The following is a 14,637-nucleotide window of genomic DNA, read 5'->3' as shown; positions in this document are numbered from 1 at the left end:
AAATATACTTAGAACTATGTACACACATAGTTTTGTATTATGATGAATTAAAAAAAATTAATTGCTTTGGAGATGAGATGAGAATAAGTCATATTTTAATAGAGTTTTAGTAAAACATTCAGCAACATATAATGTTGCTTTTGTTATTCTTGCCGAACTTCATGTTTTCATTTTTAGGCATTACTTTTTTAGATGTCTGTTATTTTGGTTTGGGTATACTAAGATAGATTGTGACAAAATTAATATTAGTATCAGGCATATTTACTTTTTTCCTAATGGTTCATATTCATTTGAAACTAAAAAATCTTGTAGATGAATGAATTTTCTTAATCTGATTACAAATACTCTAGAAAATTTTTCCATTACTGACTTTAACATCAAACATGTTTTGAGGTATTAATTTGCAGGTAGCATTGTATCAAATATGCAACACACATCATCCTTATCACAAGCTGTAATACAGTTGTCCCTTGAACAACATGGGTTCAAACTGCATGGGTCCACATATAAAAGGATTTTCTTCTGCCTCTACCACCCCAAAACAGCAAGATCAACCTATCCTCTTCCTTCTCTTCCTTGTGAAGACAAGGAAGAAGACCTTAATAATGATCCACTTCTATTAATTAATAGTAAATATAATTTTTCTTTCTTATGATTTTCTTAATTACATTTTCTTCTCTCTCTCTCTCTCTCTCTCTTTTTTTTTGTAAGAATGCAGTCTGTAATACATAGAATATACCCAATGTTTGTTAATTAACTGTATCATCTGTAAGGCTTCTGGTCTATAGTAAGTTATTAGTAGCTAAGTTTTGGGGAAGTCAAAAGTTATACACAAATTTTGGACTATGCTGAGGGTTGGCAATCCCCACGTGGTTCAAATTTATGCACTTAAAATAAACTAACAGTACTCACCGAGGTGGTTAGTAGAATAAAATTTAATAATTCAGTGTGAAGCACACTACCTTGGATTGTCCCATTCTTGAGCATGTTAAATGTTGAAGATGTGAACATAACTTTCAAAGCAATCTCCTCTCAGAGAATATCTAATCTAATTTGGTTTGGTTCTTTTTGAATATTGAATAGATAACCTTTTCTAAGTACCTTGAAGAAGTAAGGCTGATATTCAAGTACATTCATTGCTAATCCATAGGAAATTGTTCACATGTGTTCCTTCAAGTGTCTGACAGTTTTAAAGTTCAATGTGTTTTTGATACTACTAGGAAAGTACAACAATATCTTGAAGAGAAATTGCACTATGGTTATGCACACTTGACAGTTGAACAGAAAGTGGCAATTCTAGCTTTGAAAAGGTGAACATTTATTGATAATTCAGCTTTTCAATTAGAAAAAGACTATTCTGAGGGAATATTCTTCATAGGTGCTCCACTTCAAACTGTGAACATAATTTTTCTCTGGAAATTACTTAATTATTTTATGTTTTCTTCCAGTATGTGGGTGAATTAATGGTACCATTTGGCTACCAAATATACCATACATCTCCATCTCAGACATGGGGGAATAAGCTTTGTTTTTTTCAAATATCTTCTTTTATCTGACAAAAGATTCTATATTGGGCAGTTTCTGACAATAACTGAACCCATGTGATTTTCTATGAAAATGTTATCAATCTTATTTTGCCTCTGTTTTTAAGTCCTTATAAGATTATAAAGCCAACATATTTATGAAGAACCAAACCATTTGGAAGTGTTTGCTTTGGAAATATCAAATGTGGATCAATATGACTTCAACTCTTTCATATACTAATGAGCAGGGAAGTTATAGGAATTTATATTACTAGACTAATTCAGATCATGTACAACAAGTGGTGGTTAACTGCTTCCACTGTAATCTTTACAACCAGAGGTCAAAACAGAGAGCAAAGAAAGAATAATGATTTCATGAGTAAAAGCTTTGAGTTGAGTATAATTTGGAGGAATTATACCTTTTATCACTACAGAGTTTTCCCCTTGGAAGTATATTTAGAAACAATTACTTTGAAAATAATAATACATTTTCTAGGTTCAATCTTTCATAGATGTTACTAAAAGCCTATTATTAGTGAGGTATTATAAAGGAAGCTGCGAATACAACAATGAGAAGAAATGGTACTGCTCTAGCCAAATTTGCATTGTTACCTACCCTCAGAGAGTTTGCAGGTTACTTCTTGCATTTGACTCAGGGACATAAAATTTTTATTGACCATGATATTGTTGGTGCTGTCAAAACTATTATTACCATGCTTTTTCTTTCTTTTCTCATTACAATCTTAGTTTTACAATTTGTAATAAAGTACCATGAAATTAAGTTGTTACTTAATTCCAAGTTTGGGAATTTTATACATTTGAGTCTGATAATAGACTTCAGATTATAAAGGGGAAATAGAGTCTTTCCCAATTTCTAGCTAGAATAGCCTTCATGTTACCAGTAACGGGATGCTTGGAAAGATACTTTGATGTTGTTTTCTGATATTCACTGATTATTCCAAATTTGTTCATTTCCTATTCTGGGAAAGGAAAGTTCTAAGGAGGAAGAGGTTAGGATGGTAAGATTTATGTCCTGTTCTCTAGAAATTTGTGGTACTTTAGGACATCTCTTTCCTTGTCCTGCTCTGTGGAATGGTATTTCAGGGAAATATGAATAGGTTCATTCAGAGAAAAGTATTCTTTGTCCGTTTACCACTTTCTGCACTGCCTTCTTATGCAATATGGTATGTAAGACTCAAAAAAGTTCTGCAATAAAGAAAACTACTGAATCCATAGCTGGCCAAAACTCATGATGAAGGAATCGTTTGGCAGTGCATATATTAGCATTTGAAGGCCCACAAGTGTTTATTGGATCTTCAAGTGAAAATGCTGCATTAAATATATTAACTCTGAATGCAATTGTTTCATTCTTTCTTGTTATTTTAGTTAAGCTGTAAAGCCTCAAAAGGAGAACTATTTTAAGCCATAGGTGTATAATGAAAGTTCTCCAAATAATATAAAAACGTGAAAAGCAAACATTTCAAAATCTAAAGATACAGCTATTGAATTTGTTGTGGAAATATCTATTAGAATTAGAAAGTAAAGAGGAATCATTTCACTTAATTTATTTTACCTATTCAGAGTAGCTAATATTATTGAATTTGAGTTTGTACAGATGTTTACACTATGAGACAGGGAATCACCCTCCCCATTTTAAAATTAAGGAAAGTTATTCAAGGTTAGTATTTGCTGATTGGCAAAACCAAAGTTCAAAACAAGATCTGTCTCTTTCTCTGTGTAGTGGTAAAAATTTACATTTTTGTAAGCAACATTACATCAAGGATTAATTTCAAATTTCACAGTAATATTACCTCTCATTAATAAGGATACCCTCATATGACCTAACATATTTTTCATATCATGATGTTAATATGATATATTAACTTATTTACTAATGTAATTTAAAAGCAATTTTATATGTATCTGAATGATATATAATAATTAAAACAATGTTACAAAGCATTGGTTTAGGATAACAAATGGAAACATCACAGTAGATATAGCACATACATTGTTTCGCACAGACAATGGGTCAAACTTTATTACTGGCAGGATACATCTTTAAATGAAAGCATGCAAAACAGTAAGCATGTTTTATTGGCTCTATTGTTGAAATATACACGACCCAAGTTACTAATTTGATATTGGATATGAAAATTATTGTTAATTCTGATTGTCTTTTGCATAAACCTTTAAAATGTCAACAACATTCAAATAAACTCTTACATTTAATTGCTTTTCAGATATCACAGCTTTTCAATGAGGTCATAAAATTCAATGAACCCATGTTGTTCCAAATAACAGAATTTCCTAATATACAATAAAAATAATGATTTATTGAAGGAAACAAGGAACTTCCATTTGAGGTAACAGCATTGAGAGCAGAGAGTTCAATAACCTTCATCTTGAAAGCTAGATCAAGGTGTCTCACTTCCTTATCAACTGAATACTTTAACAGGTGGCCGCTGATGCAAAATAGAGGAGTAGAGCTGGTAGATGATCTATCAATTTCTTTCAAGTACAGCTATACTGCCAGTTGGCAGCTGAATTCTCCTGCCATTTAACTACTGTTACCTTTGTTGCTTTAAAATTTTTGGAATTTTCATCATCTACTTTTTCTCAGCTGCTTTTCAGTAATGAAGAAGCAATAATAGAGAAACTCATTACTTCTGCAGCTGCAGACTAATGCTTTCAAAATGTATTCCCTTGGTGCTATCATAGAACTACCTATCTTGAAACAGGTGTTTTCCTCTTACGCTTTAATGATTCATTCTTCTTGTCATGTTGTGTAATAGAGTAAAAATAATATTATAATTATGAAAACGTTAAGAATGATTTCACTACACACAGAAGAGCAATGTGTTTGCCCTAGTTACCTCTCTGATATCATTTCCTACCATGCACCCCTTCTTTGCATCAGCAACACTAGTCGTCTTTCTGTTCTTCAAGCACGCCTAGCCGCACCATATTAGACCTTTCCAATGTCATTGTTGCCCTTTGCATGATCACTCTATTTCCTAATATCAGCATACCCTGACTTCATTCAGCTCTCTGCTGAAATGGAACCTTCGCAGTGAGACTTGCCTGCTCACAATACATGATATATTGCTCTCATCACCTGCATCACTGTTTTTTGTCTTTCGTGTTTTATATTTTATCGCAGCAGAAATCCCTACCTGACATATTCTATATTTACGTGTTTCTTCGTTGTTTATCTCTCCTCATCTACTCTACATGGACTATAAATTCCAAGAGAACAGAATTCTGTTTTGGTCACTGCATTTTTACAGCACCTAGAACAGTGTCTGGCATATTGAAGGCACTAAATAATTATTTTTTAAATTAATTAATGTTTAAAATTTACATAGATTAATATACTAGCCTTTATATGGCTTATATTGCATAAAAAGGTTCTACTTTCTAAATATTTATATTAATTTCAGAACTAAAAACAAGTGTGAGGGACATAGAATGTGCTGGATCTTTTCAAGTATCTGGTATGTATTATATACTTTAATATGAATTACACTTATTTCATATTAAATATTTTAAGGCATTCCTTTTATGAATATAATTTTAAATAGCTCCAACATGCCTGTGGCCCAAAAGAAACCAGCAAAATTCCCTAAACGTTACTCTGTTTCTCTAAAAATATCAGCAGTTGTATTTTGCTGATCTCAAAATCATTTTCCTAAGACAGAATACTGCTCTAAAGAGAGCACAGAACAAGTATTTTTCTTATACTCATTCCTTGGAAATATTTTACAACTTAATAAAATATTAAAAACAATTAAAGTGATATTTTAATTACAATCAGAATTATTTTAAAGAGGCTTATGGCAAGACAATTGGTAGATAAAGAATATCCTAGTAGATGTGTGTCATTTTTGGTCCCTGCATACATTCTTACTGCTCTGCAAAAGTATAATTCATAAGATGATGGGGTATAAATTTTTCTGAATCTAGGGCAAGTTGGCCTAGATTATTTAATCTCAGACTTGTGTAAATTGGAATGTCTATGTCCAATTCCTGTCTTTTTCAGTCTTTTTCACTCATACTTCCTACATTTGTATTTCAGGTTATACATTTGTCGCATATGTGCAATGATTTCAGTCTAAAGCAAAGGCAAAGTACTACTTCAAATATAATTTTTTAAACCTAATAACTGATTTTGAAAAATTAGTAACTAATTTTAAGAGACTTGTTCTGGTAAGTATTTTATGAGTGGCTTCTATGTTGCACATTGATGTGTTATGCAGAAGGAATTCTTCACAGTGGACTTCTCGAAGTATTTTCTATTAATAACAATAGTTATGTATTACCTTTTTATATTTAAGGTATATGTTTATTATTTGTATGAGAACTAATGTATATGTAAATTCATTCACATTTCCTTTTGTGAAAAATATTTAGAGGATTTTGCTTTTGTTGTTACTTTTATAATAGTGTCCTTTGAAAAAAAAATTAACATGGGGGGGCCCTAAAAGTAATGATTATCACCTTTGCTAATGCCCAGGAAAAGAGATGAAAACATTTTGAAAGGAGAAATAATTTAAACCAAATGATAAAGAAGCATTGACAAAAATTATGTTTCCAGAAAGTCAGGCTTTATATTAAGTCTAGATGGAAATCAATGGCATGTGAAAACATTTTTTTTATTTTACCAATATATTTATTTGTGTGTGTGTGTGTGTATCTCATAGTAAATTCTAAATTATAGTATAAATCATTATTTTCCCAGAATAAGTAAATATATATATTGCTTTATACAAAGGAGGCATTCTTAAAAGTCATATATAAATCAGATTTTATGTTCTTTGAATATCAAGCCATATTTCCCATTGACTGACAATGTAATTTCAGAGATGTGCTCCCAAAGAAAAAAATTGGCTCCTGAGCCTCATAAAATGTCATATCAGAATACAGCAAATCTCTTCCAATCTTAAATTTAAAAATAAATAAATATTTTTATAATAAATTATTTGCAATAACATTTAAATGAAAAATTATGCCTGTAGTCCAATAGACTAGTTCTGAAATTTGAAGAAACCAACATTAACTCATATAAAATTATTTTCTTTCTAAAAAGTATCAAAGAACCTCTTAACAGTGTTTGTCTCTCTCTTTTCTGGTGGTTGTATTTGATTACTTACCAGGTCTTTTCTAGACATAGTTATTACAGATGATAAAGCTTCAAAGAAATGCAATATATAATTCTAGTATTTTTAAGAAACAATTGAAACTATTTGTAAATGCAATATTGGTATAAATAATTCAACTAACTATAAGAATTTAAGATGAAAAATCTTCCTACTATCCCATGTTGGAGAACAAAGGGCTCCATTTTGCTTAACTTAAAACACATATTTTGTCTTTTGGTTTTTGTCTGTACTTTTGCACTATGTAGGAAAAAAATTAACACTATTAATTATAAAAAGAGCATTGTTAACAGGTAGCTATTTTCTGAAGAGTGATTATTGTATTTTCTCTGCCTTGGAGTGCAATATTCAGTTTAACATACAGTTACTGGTGTTAGAGTGATGATTCATAGACATAGGCAGAAAGAGGGCCATGTTTACAAGATCCCTCTGAATGAGTTTACATTAAATATCATTACTATGTTTTTCTGAGGTTTGTGTTTTCTTATTTCTGGAAATAGATTATTTTGAGGAAAGTAGGACAACTTTCAGAAATGTAGAACAGAATAGTTCACTCATTTCCTCAGAAACAAAATAAAATATTCTGAAGGTATTCTCATGGCAGTGTTAACATTTGAGATAGCTGTTTCTGGATTTTTTTTTTTTTTGATAAAATTATGTAAAAAATAAATGATGATTTTTTTTGGTCTTTGATATAATTTGGAAATATTTATTTGTTTCGGGGTTCTTAAAATAATTTTTTAAAGGATTGAAATTTCCACAAGTGAATAAATGAACACTTTTTGCCTATGTTTTCCTGGAAGTGGACAGGGTCTGGATGAACATAACACTAAAGGTAATGAATAAAAGATTGTAATATATAGCATGGGAAGTTAAAGGTTTATCTTGCTACATTTCCATCTGCAGTAAAATATCTGTCACATCTTGTTTGATAATTTTAGAAGGCATTGAAGCATCTTATTGCATAGGTAATTTTACTATCTTCATGATCCATAAACCATATACATATTTTAAGTAAATGTTTATGGTAGTGCTTCCCAAAGGTACATCTCAACATCTCATAGACCCAGTTCATTAGTATCTTAGGGGGGAGCAAATTGATCATATTACCTGGGGGGTATGGTAGATATGGAGATGCATAACCAGGAAAGTGGCGCACAAGGGAATTTGTTACCTTCATTCTTTTTCAAGGGAGGCATATTGCTCTAGCATTACAGAATGCTCTCTGCAGACATTTTTTAGCTGTCAGCTCCACCACCACCTCTACCTTTCTGTCCCTCAGAGATTTTCATCAGCATCAGATACTTTGCTCAAAGTTACCCCTTCCCAGGAAACTCACATGCAATGACTAATGGGGGAGGCCACTGTTTAAAGGCCTGGCCATCTTTGCCCAGTGTGATAATATGACATTGTTTTAGTTCCAGAGCATCCATCCCTGTGATCAAGGCTGAGTGTAGATGACTCAAAAATTTATATTTTCTATTCAAACTTCTCTTCTGAGCTTGCAATCTGGAAATTACAACAATAACGATAAGTGCCATTAAACTTGTCTTCCATTAGATACTTGACATCCTTTTTTTGATGTCTGAATAACATCTCCAATTAGCTTGTTCAAAGACAAATTCATAATTTTACCATTTTAAACCAGGCTCTTTATTTTGATTGATTTTGTATTTCTTTATATTTATGTATTAATATTATGCAGTTTTTTACTGTAGTAAAATAATCATAATGTAAAATTTACCATCTTAACTATTTTAAGTGTACAATTCACTGGCAATAAGTACATTAATATTGTTGTGCAACCAACACTACTGTCCAACTCTAGAACCCTTATCATCTTGAAAAACCGAAAAGTCCCCCTTTCCTTAACCACTCAACTTGTGGTCCCCCTCTGGCAACCATTACTTCACTTTCTGACTCTAGGATTTTGACTATAAGTATTTCATAGAAGTGGAATTATAGAGTGTTTGCCTTTCTGTGACTGATTTATTTCACTTGATGTAATGCCCTCAAAATTCATCCTTATTGTAGCATGTATTAGAATTTCTTTCCTTCTTAAAGCTGAATAATATTGAATGTATATAACACATTTTCATTATCCATTCTACTGTCAGTGAATTCTTAGGTTCCTTCCACAGTTTTGCTATTGTGAATAAAGCTGTTAACAACATGGATATACAAATCTCTTTGAGAACTTTCTTTAAATTCTTTTGACTATATACCTAGAAGTAGAATTGCTGGATCATATGGTAATTTTATGTTTAATTTTTTGAGGAATCAGTACACTACTTTACACAGCAGTTTTACCATTTTACAGTTCCACTAGCAGTAAACAAGTTAATTTAATTTCTCTACATCCTCCTCAAACTTATCCTTTTCTGAGTTATTTTGGTAGCAGCCTTCTTAATGGGTATGAGGTAGTATCTCATTGTGGTATTGATTTTCATTTCCTTAATGTTTATGGATATTGAGCAGTGTTTCTTGTCTTTCTTGGCCATTTGTATATCTTCTGTGGTGAAATGTGATTTTTGAATCAGATTTCTCTGTTTCTTGTCATTGAGTTTTAGGAGTTCTTTATGTATTCTGGATATCAATCCCTTACCAGATATATGATTTGCAAATATTTGTTCTCATTATGTAAATAGATTTTATGTTGATATTTTCTTTTGATGTACGTATTTTATTGCATTTTATTTATTTTTTATGAAGTTCTTTTACCTAATTTTGCTTATTATAAATTATTGCAAATTATCTATTATAAATAGATAATAGATAATAATATTATCTATTATAAATTATAGATCTTCCAGTGTTGTGTTGATTAGGAGTAGTGAAATCCTCATCTTTGCCTTGTGCTTGATCATCTTTGAAGAAAAACTATTGTGTTTTCAATATTGAGTATAATATTTGCTATGGTCTTTTAGATATGGTTTTTTAAAATTATTTTAAGGTGGTTTCCTTCTATTTTTCATTTATTATTTTTTTTATCATGAAAGGGTGTGGAATTTTGTCAAATGCTATTTCCAGATGACCACGTGCTTTTTATCCTTCATTTTGTTAATGATCTGTATCATGTTGAACAATTTTCATATGTTGAATCATCTTGGATGTCCATGAGCAAATCCCATATGCTCATCGTGTATAATCCTTTATTATGGTGCTCAACTTGGTTAGCAAGTATTTTCTTGTGTGTGATAACTTTTGCATCGGTGCTTATAAGGGATATTGCTAAGATATTAGGGTAATGCTGGCTTATAGAATGTGTTTTAGGAGTGCTCCCTTAAGACAAATTTTTGAAAAAGTTTGAAAAGGATTGATGTAGTTCTTAAATGTTTGATAGAATTCACTGGTGAGGACATCAGGACCAGGCTTTCATGTGTGTATGTTTCAGAAGATTCTTGATTATTGACTCGATCTTCTTACTAGTTATGTCTATTAACATTTTATTATGATTTATTACAATTTAGTTTTGGTAGGTTTTGTGTCTCTAGGAATTTGTCCATTTCATAGAAGTTATTAAATTTGTTGGCATACATTTTTTCATAATATTCTCTTATAGTCCTTTTTATTTCCATAAAATTGATAGCAATGTCCTCACTTTCATTTCCCATTTTAGTAATTTGAGTCTTCTCTTTTTTTTCCCTTAGCCCATCTCGCTTAAGGGTTGCTAGTTTTGTTGATCTTCTCAAGCAACCAACGTTTGCTTTCACTGTTTTTCTCTATTTTTCTATCCTCTATTTTGTTTATCTGTGCTCTAATCTTTATCTCCTTTCTTCTGCTTACTTTCAGTTAGTTTGTCTTTCTAATTACCTAAGTTGTAAATTTAGATGTTGATTTAAAATATTTTGTGCTTTTGCAATTAAAAAAAAATTTTTTCTTGGTTTTTAAGCTTTTTAATGCTTTATAAATGCTTTTTAATATAAGCATTTATAGTTATAAATTTCTCTCTTAGCACTGCTTTTGCTGTGTTCCATAAGTTTTGGTATGTTTTGTTTTTGTTTTCTTCCCTAAGTACTTTTTAATTTCTCTTGTTATTTCTTCTTTGATACATTGTTAGTTTAAGTGTTTAGTTTCTACAAATTTGTGAATTTTCCAGATTTTCTTTTGTTATTGATGTCAAACTTAATTTTGTTGTGGTTGGAGAAGATACTTTGTATGATATATATCTTTTAACTCTATTGAGACTTAATTGATGGCCTAACATATAGTCCACCCTGTAGAATGTCTCACGTGTACTTCAGAAGAATGTGTGTTATGTCGTTAGGTAGAATGTTCTGTAATTATCTATTAAACCTAGTTGGTTTATTGTGTTGTTTAAGTCCTCTATTTTTATTTATTTTCTTGCTTATCTTTTGTCTGGTTGTTCTATTCATAATTGAGAGTGGATATTGAAGTCTCCAGTTATTATTGTAGAACTACCTATTTTTCCCTTTAATTCTATCAATTTTTTCATATATTCTGATAATCAGTTATTAATTATGTAAATGTTTATATGTGTTACAACTTTTTGGAATATTGAACCTTTTATTAATATATAATGCTTTTTTGTCTCTTGTATACTTTTTCATATTATTTAAAATCTATTTTTTCTAATATTAGTATAACCATCACCGCTCTCTTCTGATTACTTTTTATATGGAATATTTTTTCCCATCCTTTCACTTTCAACCTATTTGTATGTTTGAATCTAGAATGAGTCTCTTGTGGACAGCATATAGTCAGATTGTACCTTTTATTGTTTGTTTGTTTAAAGAATTAAACCATTTATACTTAAAGTGATGGCTAATCAGGAGAGACCACTGTCATCTTGTTATTTATTTTATACATGTCTTATCGATTTTTAATCCCTCATTTCCTGGATTATTGTCTTTTTAAATATTGCATTGATAATTCATAGTGAAACATTGAAATTCCTTTCTTAAGTCTTTTTATATATGTACTTATTTTCTTTGTGGTTACCATGTGGATTATATTTAACATTCCAAAATGATAATACTCTAACTTGAATTTATGCCATCTTAACTCAATAACATGCAAAAACTCTGCTCTTGTAACAGCTTGATTCACACCCCCCTTTCAGTTATTGATGTCACATTATTTGGGTGTCTACATACTGCTGAGCACTGATTTCATATATATTATCTTAATTAAATATTTCAGTGACCTGGTATACCCAGGTATGCCCATGGGGCACTGGAATTTATAGATATATGAAGTATTTCTCAACTAAGTGCCCAAACTGGGGTTTGAGTCCAGATCCATTCCATTCTACACTGATTTTGTTGACCATGATGCCTCACATTTATTTTTTGAAAAATGATTTCTAGATTATTCTAAACAGAAGTTTTGAAACTTTTTTGAATGTATATTTTAGAAAATACTATGATGTAAATTTTTATTTGAAACTTTATATTTCTAATATTTTAAAAATATTTCATTTGATCCTTACAACAACTGTATAAAACAGCTAATCTTGTTTCATTTCATTGATGAATAGGTTATAATGTTGTAAATTAGGGGCAACCATTGAGATAGAGATTTGCAACTAAACTGAAGTATTTTTTTCTTCAGTACTTTGTTATAATGTCTTCAATGAAGAGTAAATCCTGAAAATGTTGAAGTAATCATAAATTGTTAAAATAAAATCACAAATGCTACTAGCCTTGTAATTTAGACTACTAGTATGTAGAAACAGCACTGAATCTCTGACAGAAAATCAAAGGGTATCTCTGGGGAATATGTTATAATGTTAAATAAAAAACACAACTATAGAAGCTTTTTCAATTAATGATTATTAAGGAAAGTCTCCTGAAATAAAATGTCATCCAGACTAAAAAACTGCAAAATGACATTTAATATCTTAATTGACAAAATTAATTTTATACTGGAGCAATCTCTATTATGAGCAGATGTTCTGATTGTATTGTTAATAATATAGGGCTTTTTTCTTATTTTATTAATGATGCTGCTTATTTTTCTTTTTATTTTTCTCCAAAAATAACCCCAAAATTCAAGAAGTTTGAAAGTGGTAGTTATTGACACTTTGGAAAACATAAAATATCTCTCCTCTTTCCACAAGATTTCTGGTGTTTCCATGAGATAAATTATTTTAAAATATACCTAGTAAGATTTCTATCTTAAGGAAAACAAATGTTATTCTGTTCATGAAGTTTCTTTAGGTAATAAGTGTATTAAGAGGCATATTAGAGAATAGGAACATCTTATTGGCAGTCCTCAAATCACACTATTTCAGAATTGTACTCTTTTAAACACTATAGTTAAAACACCTAAGGAAAAAACCATAATTATCATTCATGAACTTATTATTGTTCCATCCTGTTCAAAATTGTAAATACAAAAGTACTTTTGAATAAATATGATCTAGCTATTCTAGCAAATTCTTAAGCAAGTATGATGACAAAGTTTTGTTGGTTGTTATAGCAGGGAAAAATAGGGGTACTTGCCTAGAACATCCAAGGGTTTCAGATTAATCTAGTTTTGAAATGTGTAGCATGTACATTCTTGACCTAGCTAGAATAAAGTAAATTTTTATAAAATGTTTAATCATAAGGAGACTTGTTAATTCCACAGTTTTCAATGGTCATTATAGACTTATACTTTTTCCTTGATTTCTTCTTAAAAATTAATTTCCTAGCTTTTGCTCTGTGAAAGTATTTTATTCAACTTTTCAAATTACTTCCTAAGTAATACCTGACTTCATTCTTAAATATATCTTTCATGATTCCAGGGCATTTTGAAATGACCTGCCCAAAGTATCTTAAATTATTGAATTAAAAAAATATTCAACAAAGAAGAAATATTTCTTATTATTTAAAATGAAAGTGAAATTAAACTTGCATGTTTAATTATTGTGGCAAAAAGTTGATGTTATAGTTAATTACATGTATCTTCTTACATGTTTACCTATATTCACATGTTAGCCTGAATATATACATTTTATTCTATATTTATTAGCATTAAATTGTATTATCATTGGCTAGAAAAGATATATCAATGGCAGTGGAGTATAGTTGTCAGGTATGTTACAATACTTGAAAGTGGGAATGTGAATACTAAATACAATATCAACAAAAGGAAAAGTTTGAGAATCATTGACATTATACACCAGCATTACTCTTTTTCATTACTACATTAAGTTACAATTGACAATTCACTACATTTTGATAAGTGGTTAAGGTTTTGGGTCTTTCAAAATGCCTGTCCTTTGGTATGTGGTGTCCTTTGGTATGTGGTATCAAAGGTGATAAAGCAAATAATTCTCTGATATTATTTTTTCCTAACACACGATTTTATTCATTTCCCACATATGAACTAGTAGTATTCTGCACCTAGCTTTATAGTATTTGTCTCTTGTGATGGCCATGTATGGTTTTGCTGTTCAAAACAGTTTATCTTAGATTCTACTTTAAAAATAATTCTTCTTTAAAAATAAAATTTGGCTACATTGTACTTTAATTATATTATTGTAAAAAATTTTATACAGCATTTGTTTTCAAAACTTGAAATACTATTATTCAATGTGAACTTTTAATAAAGATAGGAAATATTTAGTGTTAATTTAGGGGCCCATCAGCTATAGTGGTATAAATTCAGTTCTATTCAGGTCATGGTATTTGTCCTACTTGGATATCTGTGGTGTGTCTTACAAAGCACTGTGTAAGCTGTGGGGTGGAGATAGAAGGTCACAATCAAGAATGAAATACAGTTTCTACACTTGAACACCTATAGGAAATCTATGGCCTCTTTGAGTCTGAAAAGGGAGCTGGCATTGAGGGAGGCAGCATTAGAGAAACTTCTAGGGAACTGTTAATGTTTTATTCCCTTACCTGTATGTTATATCAGTGTTTTTATTATGTGGTAATTCATCTGCCATATGCCTATCCTTTTCTTATTTTTGTGTATGTTACACTTTAATAAAATGTTAAATAAGA

General features: G+C 30.4%; 1 protein-coding gene across 2 annotated transcripts in view; it reads left to right on the top strand.

The window, feature by feature from the left end:
• PCDH15 (protocadherin related 15) overlaps nt 1–14,637 on the top strand; it is a 1,489,951-nt gene that overhangs the window by 33,319 nt on the left and 1,441,995 nt on the right. The window lies entirely within an intron of this gene.

This window comes from Microcebus murinus, chromosome 14 (assembly GCF_040939455.1).
Source record: "Microcebus murinus isolate Inina chromosome 14, M.murinus_Inina_mat1.0, whole genome shotgun sequence".
Classification (NCBI taxonomy): domain Eukaryota; kingdom Metazoa; phylum Chordata; class Mammalia; order Primates; family Cheirogaleidae; genus Microcebus; species Microcebus murinus.
The sequence above is the reverse complement of the archived record's forward strand: the minus strand, read 5'-3'. Positions and strand labels throughout refer to the sequence as shown.